Source organism: Misgurnus anguillicaudatus, chromosome 5 (genome assembly GCF_027580225.2).
Source record: "Misgurnus anguillicaudatus chromosome 5, ASM2758022v2, whole genome shotgun sequence".
NCBI lineage: Eukaryota > Metazoa > Chordata > Actinopteri > Cypriniformes > Cobitidae > Misgurnus > Misgurnus anguillicaudatus.
The window spans coordinates 1,201,541-1,214,112 of NC_073341.2; the positions used below are offsets into that span (position 1 = coordinate 1,201,541).

General features: G+C 35.8%; 1 long non-coding RNA gene across 2 annotated transcripts in view; it reads right to left on the reverse strand.

The window, feature by feature from the left end:
• Window positions 1–12,572, reverse strand: part of LOC129434887 (uncharacterized) — a 67,842-nt gene that overhangs the window by 936 nt on the left and 54,334 nt on the right. Inside the window, exon 5 of one of the 2 annotated variants that reach the window (XR_012369466.1) lies at window positions 1,974–2,042. The exons of the other annotated variant lie outside the window; for it this stretch is intronic. This is a non-coding gene — a long non-coding RNA (uncharacterized lncRNA). The remainder of the gene's footprint in view (window positions 1–1,973; window positions 2,043–12,572) is intronic. 2 annotated transcript variants of the gene reach the window in all.

Consider the following 12,572-nt stretch of genomic DNA (forward strand, 5'->3'; position numbering starts at 1 on the left):
TGACTATAACTACCTTGATTCATAAACTTCTATTTTTGTATTTATTTGTATTTTTCATTTTATATTTGTTATTCTCTGATTTACACATTTTGAGCTTTGTATTCATCGTTTTTTATTGCATTACACTTGAAATGTCTGTACTTAAACTTAATAATAAAATAAAAAATAATAAAAAAACAAATTATTTTAAAGATAAAAATGTCTCATGACACTATTAAAGTTAAACTTATTTTGTACTTTCACTTAAAGTACATACAAATTAAAAGTAATGTTATTTTTATAATAATGGTACAGCAAATATTTGCTGTATAAAGGCATATATACATGTTTGATCAAACACTGACCCTATAATTATAAAATACAGTAAAAACGGTTTAATAAACTTCTTTTAGATGACATTAATCAATTAGGCAAAACAAACACCATTGTATCCAAAAAACATTTATTCAGTAGTCACTTTTACAATTATGTTTTTAAACGTCAATTGAATTTGTCCTCAAAGGCTTGTGTTCTAAGTCAAAACTCATTCCTTCACCGATTCATACTGTAGGTGCAGTCTATAGAACAGAAACCATCAAACTCTCTATCTGAATAGAACGCGCAGTGAAGACCCCCTTCATAACGAACCGTGCGAAGTATGTGGCTTTGCAAATGACTGTGTATCTTCTGATATTCACAAAGTATAAAACACTGAGAGCTTTGAAATCGGACCCAAGAAACGCAAGCAAGGTCCAACCCCAAAGTACACTTACTAATCAAGTTCATATACATTAACTCTTTCACCGCCAGCGTTTTTTTTTTAAAGTTGCCAGCCAGCGCCAGCGTTTTTCATGATTTTCACAAAAGTTTAATGCCTTCCAGAAAATGTTCTTCATTAAATATATAAACATACAATACAACAAATGAAAGAACAGACCCTCTGCTTTCAAACAAAAAAAAAAAACGTTTCATCCTACCTTGAGTAGTTCTTTTGTAATCAGCTTTTGAATATGGGTAGGTTTCTGCAAAAACACCACATTTTGAGCAAAAAGCAGAAATAATTCAATTTTTGTGACTGACTTTTCATAGAGATCCCATTCAGAGCGATCTTTAAAACAGACACGGACATGCAGCAGCTTGCCTTAGGGCAATACTTCCGAGTTTAAAAAGTTGCGGAAGGGCGCCACCTAGTGGATAATAGCGGAAAGATGGAAATACTCGCCATCTCGTCAATGGCGGGGAAAGAGTTAAGGTTTCTTATGAAAACATTTTAATTATTATTTACATAAAATAAACGTAATACAGCCACACAACAAACTTATGAAAATATTTTAATCGCTATTTTGCATGAGAATTTTTTAAAGCAGCCACACAATAAATAAAAACTATCACCACAATGCTCACCACTATTATTTCCCTTATCTAATGTGTTAATATTTTTTATTGTAACAATTTATGATTTGCAAAAATAACTGTTGCATCTGTGTAGATTAGATAAGCGAAGTGTGTGCGCCTTGTGCACGCTATTCATTATGGTCAAGCATGCGCCCTTAAAATAGAATAATGAACCACGCGCAACGCGCCACTGACTTTAGACTAGTTATTTTTGTTCAGTGGCGCAATTGTTTTTTGAAACTGCAAAATAGCATCAGGGATGTTTTGTGCCGGAACACGCCTCCTTTTTTGCGCTGAACCGCCCATGGAGCGCAAGTTCATTCCCTAGTTTGCCGACGTGCGTCTGTGGAGGGAAAAACCCGCTGTGCGCCGGTGCAAAATACGAATGATACATGCGTCACGGACAAAGTCAATTGCGCTGGGTGCAAGATAGGGCCCCATGTGTCTTTACGGCATAAACAGATTCCGAAAAATCATTGGCAGTGTACGTAAATGAACCAAAAATCAAATGGTCCTGGACCAAGTTTAATTATAATATGAATGGGCCTTTCTTCAATGTATCGTGTCTAACAGATACCAAGTTGCAAAGTTTGTCTCACCTGTGGGCCACAACACTTCGTTCTGTCTTAGTATACGTCTTAGTTCTCAGTCCAGATCTCGCCCACACACTGCAAACGGACCAGAAAAGAAACGTTAGTTTGTAAGTAGAAATGATAAGTGGACTCAGATTTGTTCCAAAATGTATTAAATGAAATTCACATGGTGTGCTTTGTCTAACATAAAGGAGAAAATGCACTGTTAAGTAATTGTCTGAACCAAGTCATCTTGTTGCTTTAACGTCTTTCTGTTTACCTTTCTGTTACCTTTACCTTTTACCTTTCTGCTTGTTAACAGCAAACATCATCATTAGTGTTCAATTATCACTTTATTCGTTACTTCATTATTTTATTAATGTTAAATAGGGCTGCATGGTTTGGGATATTTTCCCCATTGCGGTTATTGATGCTAATATTGCGATGTGGGTTGCGGTTTTAATAGATGGTATCATGAGTCAACTTGATGGGTTTTAAAGGAAAATGCACACACAGTTTAGTGATAATGCTAAAATGTGTATTTGTAAAACTAGAAATGTTTTCCACGTGAAATTGCCACTTGATGTAGCAACTTTAATTTTGCAAATCTTGCACAATACCTCTCTCTGCTCAGTGTCAGTAATCCTAAACCCAAAATACCACCATACAACAGATGTAGTTTTTTTATTTTAGCTACCAGATCACTGTCAATCTCCTCTGCAGCCATCTTCACTCTGGTATTTCCGCGCTGCGCACACACAAGTGACGACGCACACCACACACATGCATGCCACACGTGCACCGCCTTTTTTGTTTGTTTTTCTTTCTTTTTTTAAACAGCAAGGAAAATCATCAAACGGTTATCAAAAAGTTTGTGTTAACAAGTCCACACATTTATTTATTTAATATAATTGCAACATTTTGCTGTCATATAATCACACAGGCTGACATCGCGATTGCGATGCGATTCATTGTGCAGCACTAATGTTAAACACACCTTCAGTATCATCAGTGTACTCAAATAGATATGACTGAGCAGTGTTGATTTACCACCAGGGATTTTGATTAGTGATCGACCGATATATCGGCCGGTCGATACATCGGGCCGATTTTAGCAGGTTTTAGGTGTATACGCAGTTTTTCCCCCGGCATTATTTACAGACAGGCGTCCACAGGCAGCTCTGTGTTGCTTGAGACTGCCTGCAGCCCGTGCATTGCCCCTCCACCCACAAACCTGCTCTGGTAAGTTTTAAACTTCAAAAGCATCTTTTAGCTATTTGCAGGGACGGATTGGCAATCTGTGCGTTCTGGAAAAGTCCAGAACGGCCGTTCAACTGAGGGCCGTCGCAAAAAAAATCTAATAACGCAATATGAACAGCCAACAGCAAGGGCACTAATACGATCACTTATATGCTGCTACGTGTAAAAAAAAGTAGAAGAAGAGGAGTCGGCCTACAAGCTGTGATTGGTCCGCGGATTTCCGGAATTTGCGAGCCTGAATTCGCGAGCCTGAGCATCCACAGCCTGGTCATGATGAGGGACAGACAGAGTTAACTTCACATCAGCAAGAGGTCCTGTAAGTGCCAGTAGTAGCAGGACAAGTGACATTATAATATAAAATACACAATATAAAAACAAATAAAATTCACGTGAAAATTAATGTAATGCGCAGCTACTGTTAGAGAGAGACGTTTGTGTGAGTGTGGAGGCTCGCGTTGCGGACCAAGCGCCAACTTTTAACCGGAGAGAGCTCAAAAGCTGATGGATTTGCGAATGCACGGGACGCAGTCTGAGCGCATACACGCACACTTTGGGAAAGATAAAACAATTGCATGGAAGTGACTGAAGAGATCTAAAGTGCATGCACACTCTCTGGGCTAGAGTGGAGAGAAATTCAGCGCATACCTGAATGCACACGTCCCAGTTTTGTCCGAAATCAAAGGAAACCCACAAGAGGAGAGGTTCGCGCATCATTTTAATGTAGGCTACTTTGTGCAAAAATAATGCCCTCTCGACATTTGCCATTTAAAGTCTTAAATAACTTTTAACAGAAACCATGATCAAGCTGTTGTTAATAAATATTTAAAGTTTGTCTAGGGTTTTTTTGTTTATCTTTTTAGTCTTTTTAGTTTAGTTTTTAGTTATCTTCTACACCGTGCTCCACTGTTAATATATTAATTTCAAGTTAATCTATTTATGCCTTTCTAGCATGTTTTTATGCACCTAAATAAATGATATAATCTATACTAATATTAACAGCTAAATAATGTAGTCTTAACTTGGGTGGTCAGTAGAGGTCGACCGATTTATCGGCCGGCCGATTAATTGGCCGATTTTTGGCATATTTTAAAAGATCGGCTTTGGCCGATTTTGCTGCAAAATTAGGCCGATTAATAGGCAGGCGCATCTGCGGGCACCTAAGCGCTGTTGTAGAACTCGTGACGCTGCCTCTTGCTGCAAGCAGATCGCTCCCGTCTCGTGTGTGTACAGCCATGCCTTGTTCACAAACAGCTTTACTAAATGATGGCGGGATCGCGCGAATTAAGCAGCCAGTACAACAGCACGACGGGCTTATGTCTCGCGGTGCACTGTCTGTGCAAAGATTAGGCTCATTTCATGTGATTAATGAGTGATGATGAGTTTTGTTTGCGTGACAGAGTGAGAAGAGCCGCGCGCGCACGCTTTCTGTCTCCCTGCTTTTATTACTCAAAACAAAACTGACTCGATGACGAAAGGTCGGAAGATCAAATCATATCCACCGAGGAAATATTTTTCGTGTCGTTACAGTAACACTTTGTTTACAGTTTTGCGCTGCTCAGCCTGGATAACAACACAGCGCATCCGATTTGCGAACTGACTTCTTTGAACGGATTCGTTTGAATGAACGGTTGAAAAAAAAGATCTGTCCCAACACTAAACTCACAAGACGTCACTGTCAGCACAATCAGTCACTTATAGCGCCTCAGAAATGAGAATGTAAATGTGTTTAGAAAGATTGCCCTAAATAACAGTCTCAACTAAAAAACAGACATTTACAATGTTAACTTTATGATGAATAAATATTTTATCAGGTCTACCAAATAAGGATTTTATCCTACAAAGCAATAAAAGCCATGGTAAAAAACTGATCAAAGATGATGACACTGTGTAAGGTAATATCTGTGTCTGATAAATGCATGGTGCAGAGGAGGTTGTAAAACTCTTCAGAAAAACCGGTCATATTTTTTTAAATACTTTGACTTAAATAGTGACATTTTTACATTTAAAATATCTGCTAATGATGAGAACATTTTGATTATTATGTACATATAGAAAATCGGCCAAACATATCGGCCATCGGCTGCCCTGATTTCTAAAAATCGGCATTGGCCAGAGAAAAAGCATATCGGTCGACCTCTAGTGGTCAGTCTGCATTTGAAAGTCAATCTGCATCTAATCTAGCTAAATCGAGTACAATTACTCGCCTTACTCAAATTTAAGTCATTTTAGGATGCCAAAGTCAAGTTTAATCATATAAAATTTATTTTACCAGCAACAAAGTTGTGGCCAGTGAAAATGCTGAGTGGCTAGCTTTGGAAAAACAACTAGCCACTTTGGCTGGTGAGCAAAAAAGTTATTGTCAAGCCCTGTACGCGACATACAATAAAACTCACATTTGAAATAAAAAAGCTCATAACACAACAAGACATGATGAGAAAAGCAACAGCAGTAAGGCTTCAATGTAAATTAGGGCTGTTGAAACAAATTTCAGTAATCATAATATAATTCAAATATTAAAAAAAATAATACTAATCGAATGTTAAAACTACTATTCGAATGGATTTAAAAATATTTTTTATGTGTTCACTATCTAACGCATTTATGCTGTTAAATACCGCTAGCTACCTCGACCCGCATTTCCATCGGCTAATTCATTTGAAACAAGACCAGCAGCAGGAGGTACGTGAGAAAGAGAAAGCGGAGCTGATAGCGATTGCGGAGGAAGGTTATGAGGAAGACGAGAACGGAGCAGCCAAGGTGAAGAGGACAGTGTCAGGAGAAAACCGCTCTCAGTCGGGACGACCGTTTTGGGAATGTCTTCAATGCTAATTTGTTTGGATAAGTTTGTCTTTTCGACCAGTGACAAAATACTTGTTCAAGATCACACTTCCTTTAAGGTGTGTTTAAATGAAAAAAGAATAGTGAAATTGGAGGCCAGGGGATGTGTGTGCTGTGTGTAAGTATTGCATAACTAATGATGCGATCTACGCAGCCCTCATACGTGAACAAAGAGAACTGCGTTGATAATGAAATTTTTCATTAAAGTTGACAACTGTGTTAATTTTATGTCTAAGCTTAGTCATTAATTAGCAAGAAAAGATATCACCTGTTATTAAATAATTACATGTTTATTAGTAATACTGCAATGTCTTCTAGTGGACATAATTTAAAACAAGTCAACTATACAAGCTCATAGTGGCATTGGCAATGCATAAGCCCGTTTTTACAACGTGTGTAGATAGGTATAGTAAATATTAATAAGTCAAATTTGAGCATTAAATAATCGATTATAAATCGAATATTAAAAAAATAATGAATGAAATTCGAATGGGATAATAGAGGAATATTGACAGCCCTAATGTAAATGTATGATTTTGTCAGACAATTATAAATCGAGTCTATATATCACGATTTCTGCAGAGTTACAGATGTGGCCCTTAAAAATGCGCGTCTCTGAGAGCAGAATGCCGCGAGGACTTCCGAAATTCTGCGAGATCCCGCAGAAGGGGGGTTCGGTGGGGGATGCAGGAAATACAAAAACCTGTAGATGGCAGTCGTGTTTCATGTAAGCCATAATGACGACAATTTGTGTGCTTGACTTCATGCTGAGCGTATACTCTATGATTTTGAAGTAACATGACACGGATTTTCTGTGTTTAGGAGATACTCTTTGATGCCATACAAATGCAGGCTTTTTTGGCAAACCTTTCGTTGGCGAAGTTTTCTTTGCCAGTTACATAAACAGTGACATATTCTTCATAAAATTTCGACTCAAACGCGCATCATTTGTCTTATTTTTTTCCGTGTACTTACAGTAGAAGAGACGTGATATATGATAACTGTCTTATAACAAAATAACTCGCGAAGACCTTTGAAGAGACCGAGCGCATTTACGCAATATCATTAACTAATTTATCTAATTTTACATTTAGTTCATTTTTGCATCTGAACGTTTAATAGCTTTAACATGGTTGTGTTGTGCTTTTCTGCATTACTGAACAGTAGGAATATAAGTAGAAATATAAGAAAATATAAGTTAAGCGTGTTGTGTGTATTTCCTAATTATAAGCCTTTGGGAAATTGCACCAAATCTAAACGTGCATAAAAACATGAACATGTCATTTAAATAAGCGAAAAATCTTTTTTATGAGCTCAAAATTTTGAATATAATGTGCTATTGCAAAAAATTGCCCATCTCTAATGCGAATATTCATCTTTAAAGTTGAAGAAACCAAAAAGTAATGTACTGATAAGCATTCGTCAAACATAAATAAATAAATATATATATTAGGGATGTGCCCGAAGCAGAATACGTTATTCGCAAGGGCACGGATAATGGCTTTAAAACGAATAACGAATTCATCCGAATAACAGAAAAAATATTCGGCCAGACATCATAACGTGTTTACTGGAACAGCTAAATTATAAAGCCCTTAAAGCACGTATAATATGTGTGTGAAGTGAATGAGTGTAATCTATAAATTACATGAATGACATTTTCTGCGCGTCCCTTATTTAGAAACGCGAGATGTTTTGGAATTAGTTTTAAAACGCTGCTAATATCAAACGTCTTTTAATCCAACTGTTAAAAACTACCCTTTTAGTTTATTTTATTTTATTTAATTACACAAGACCAGAAACCCTTGATAAAATGCTGCACTCTGATAATAAAATATTCGTTAATAACTCCGTGTCTCTATGACTTCGGTCCTCTTTTAATTACTTCAAGTTAAAGCCAGCTTCATTGTCAAGGTGAATATAAAATTAAGAAGTAAATAGATAAAAATATGAAAATGTAACATTTTAAAAGCAAAATTTATACTGAAGATTATTATGACATGAATTGCAATTAACATAAAAAGTTAGATAAATTGTAATTGTAAATAACAACTGAAACATTTATATTACATCTTTCTAATTACCTTATTGTTTAAAATCATTTTGCTTGTTTTGAACTAAGTCAAAACTGACTTTAAATAATAGAGCTGTTATTTGAAATTATAAACGAATATCTGATTATTTATTAATTTAGATGAAGATTAATGAGAAAGTTTTTTTAAACAATTCGTTCTGTTCGCTCAAACGCTGTAGGCTATGTACATATTTAATAATGAGCTTAACAAGTTTGTTGTAATGCTTAATATGCTTTCGTAAATTCTTTCCAAAACAGATGTTTTTTTACTATTCTGTCAGTGCAGGTACTTGCGTGTCTGTGCGTTGCGTTTCGGATCTGTCAGTCAGCGCGAGTCTTGTTGATCTTAATAACTTTTTAACATAAATCAGTCCCGAACTTTATCTCTGTTAATAACTATTTAAACATCAAGCAAGTCTTGCATTTTATTTTCAAATTCCTGCATGTTTTTAAACCGAAACCAAGATGTCAGACATGACACGCATCTTAGTATTAATCATTTCACTCTCAGAAAACGTATTAGATGTTTAATTAATAGAGTACTTGAAAACATCCCACTCATTTAGACAGAATGGGTCATATATGTAATGTGCTGAAAGACACAATAAACGCTTAAAGCGCTCTCAAATTCAACGCACATAGGCACAAGCTGTATGAGGCTTTGAAAATGAGAAGTTTGTTTTCCATGGCTATTATTAATGAGAATCAAGTTATTTGTCTTTTTGATTAAAAAAAATGTAATATTATTTTTAATAAATATTTACAGTTATTTAAGTTAGAATTATAATAAAAGCAAAAATTCATTTAAAATTGTAAAACAAATTTAATGCTTACTTTACTTACAAATTCAGAAAATATTTTTACAGTGAATAAATAAAACGACATGAAGGAAGTTAATTTCAAAATGTAATTATTGCACATGGTTAAGCTACTAGTTTTAGCAGCTACCAGTGACAATTAAAAACCACCCACCCCCAGGTCTGCCAATTCTTTGCCAACCCCCAATGCTATAACAAAGGAACTGCAAGAGAATCAAGAGAAAACCGGTTTTTCAAGTATTCACCAGCGTGTGGCGTTTTATTTCCCACCCTTGCAGTTCCTTTGTTTAAATGCAAATCTAGGCCTACTACATGCGCTGTAAGTTCTTTTAAATGAATGTTTATAACTTATAAAATTAAGTGGATATCGGGTAACGTAATTTGATATATGTTGATATAACCTGGGCTCTCAAGTCCCACGCATTCGCCATGAGACACGCGCATTTCTGTGAGTTCACGGTCACACGCCAAACCGTGTAAGCTATTTCTCACGCTGAGAAGTAAAATAGAACTTTTCCTAATAAAGGATGTGCTGGTATACACAGAGCATTCCTGTCGAGTTTAGCAGTACGGTTCTTAGGTGTGGTCAACTTTACGCAGCGCGTGCAAGAGCCGACAAGCAGATGACATCAGAATACCGCGAGAAATAAGGCAGAGGAGGTTGGTTTCAATCGCTCTCGCGGTACTCTGATGTCATCCACTCATGTTTGAGTCTGTATCAGATAAAAATACAGATTTTGAGGAACAAGTTATTGTTTGGAGATTGTCAATGGACGTTTCTTAGTGGTAAGTTTGTTTTTTCAGTATGGACCAAAACGCCAAATGCATAAAATAAAAATGAAGTAATATTGTAATGTCTTGGCATGATATGTTTTCTAAAATGTTTAAAAATGAACAAATCAGTTGTGCGAAACTACACAGATATATATTTTTTTAATGAAACATATTCAGTGGTTTCAGTGCCTCAGTGCCTCAGTGCCTCATGGTGGGGTTGAACCGCTGGTTCAGTTTACTCCATTCACTTTGCCCCATTTTGGGAAAACTGCCTAGTTTAGTAATTCAGGCTAATCTTTAGCTAAATCATTCACATGATTTTATACATTAGCCTATCACCAATATTTATGGTATAAATAATTAGACCTGAAAAAATCTATTTTGACATAACGACCTGGTATGTATACATTTTACTTTAATCATAACTCTTTAATTTTTCCTTCTCTTTAACATAGCCAAACAGAAATTATGGTTGCTACCTGTATTTGTGGTCACACGGCTACAAATCTGGTTGCCTAGATAAAGGGGGTGGGTTAACTTTCCCACTGGCTTATTTTGACCCACTCTCCCCTACTTGGTTTGAGAAACGGCCATTGTTTACAGAAGCCGGAGCGCGAGCTACAAACTACAGAGCGAGTGCGTGGGTGCACAATGGTGAAAGAGCAACACACGATGTAAATAACTAAACCAGTGTTCGCAGTACAGACACTTTATATTTTAGCGTACTGCGTACCTTCACTTTCTTTTGCGTGCCACCACTTCTCATGTTGCTGGTACTCTGCTGTAAAGAGTCAAAGGCCGTTTCTATGTGGCGCTGCGCAGACAGTTCGGCACCGAAGACATCAAAGTACCTTGAGAGCAAGTCGAAATGTTACAAATGGTCCGACTTTACCTTTGCTCTCGCAGTACTCTGATGTCATAAGCCGACCAGTCAGCGCCGCACCATTTAAAGTCGAACACACAAAGCGTCAAGGTCTGGGCCCGGTTTCCCAAAAGAATCGTAAGGCTAAGTAGATCGTAAAAACGATTGTACGAATCATCTTAGAATTACGGACCGTTTCGCAAAAGCTTCATAACTTAGCACTTGAAAATCAGTGCTAATCCGGAGTAGTCGTTAATAGAGTTACAAGGTCACCTGCAGGACAACCAACAAATTGCACTTCAGCAATGACGATAATGTAATGTTTTAAATGTATATTTATTTATTTATTGGGTTCTTCATTGTTTATTTGTTTAAATTACTTTAATATAATATATTTAAAATTAAAATGAGAAATCAAATTTAAATGACTAAACATAAATTAATAAAGAAGTAAAACATATTTGGTAAATTTTGGTAAAAGTTGGTACTAGCAAATTGATAAATGGTTCCTACCAATTTGCTTCTATAATTAATCTACTGTAAAAATAATTGTTTTGAAGTGAAATGGCATCTGATTAAGGAACCCAAATAATATGTACGGTACAATGCAATAATCCCTAATAATAAAAAACATAGATAATAAAAACAAATAATAATAATAATCTAAACTATTTCATAAAATGCAGAATGCATTTCGCAGTGGGAGAAGTCCTAACTAAATACGGAAAAGAATATTTCATTAGGCACAAATTTTTAAAACATTTAAATAATTTTAAACCAATAATTGTTTAATGACTAAACTTTATAATATTTACTCATTAAACAATAATGGGAAATATTATAAAAAAAACATTAGTGCACATCGGCTGAAGATCATTAGCCTAAACAAGCTTCTGCTACAAATTCGAGTCATTCTATAGGTGACATTTCAGCACTTGACAAACGGATAGCGACTCGTAAGTAGCACTTAAAACTCAGCTGCGAGCGATCGTTTAACGTGCATCTTTGGGAAACGTACGTACATGAACAACGAATGTTCGTTAAGTAGCTCGTAGAAACCGCTCTTAAGTGCTAAGTTCAATCGTTATCGGGAAACCCAGCTCTGGAGGAAAAGCATATGCCCGGAACCCACGCACGCAGATACCCTCAGAAAACGGCAGATTCATTAACCCTCACCCACGTGTGCATGTTTGTAAGTAGTAGAAGCCAGCGTGATGTTTGCTTTGACAGTTTTTAATAAAAATATTTTAAAAAATCAATTGATATTTGACGTCTATTAACAATAATATATTTATATACTATATATACTTATATGACTTGCACATTGTGTGTTGCTTTAGTTTACTATAAAGTGCTCATTTGGTTTGGTGTATTTTGAGTGTGGCAGTCATTCTATTAGCTCCAATCAATCACAAATCATCGCTTCTCCTATTTCTTAGTAGGTGAACTGAATCTAATCTGCTGTCATCTGCAGTTATATTTACAGAGACCAGTATTCATTAGATTTTAAGAACTTTTTTGCCACTTTTAAAACTGTAAAACTAAATAAAAAAGATCATATGATATGCCGAATGAGCATATAAACATATGTTTTCTTGTTCGCTCCACGGGTTTAAACGCCGTTATTTTCCTAAAGAATAATGTTAAAACTTTATTGGTGGTGGTTGAGAATAATTTATATGGCAGAATAATTTATATTGCATTTTAGCGCAATATAAGTGTATCATATTGTTATTCTTAATATAAGATAATACTCATATATTTTTACAACACTTTTAACTTTAAAACATACATATAAAGATGCTTAGTACAATAGCTTTGCTTCTGACAACAAGTTTCTGTAATAAATCAGTAAATCAATCACAAAATGTTTTGACAGTGCCGAATAAAATGCTTGTCAATTCAAACAAAGCTGAAAGGTGTATAAAACCGCTTGAATTAACAATATCTGAACTGTGCTCTTTTGCATACCTCTACTTTTCTCATGTCTTTCTTTATAC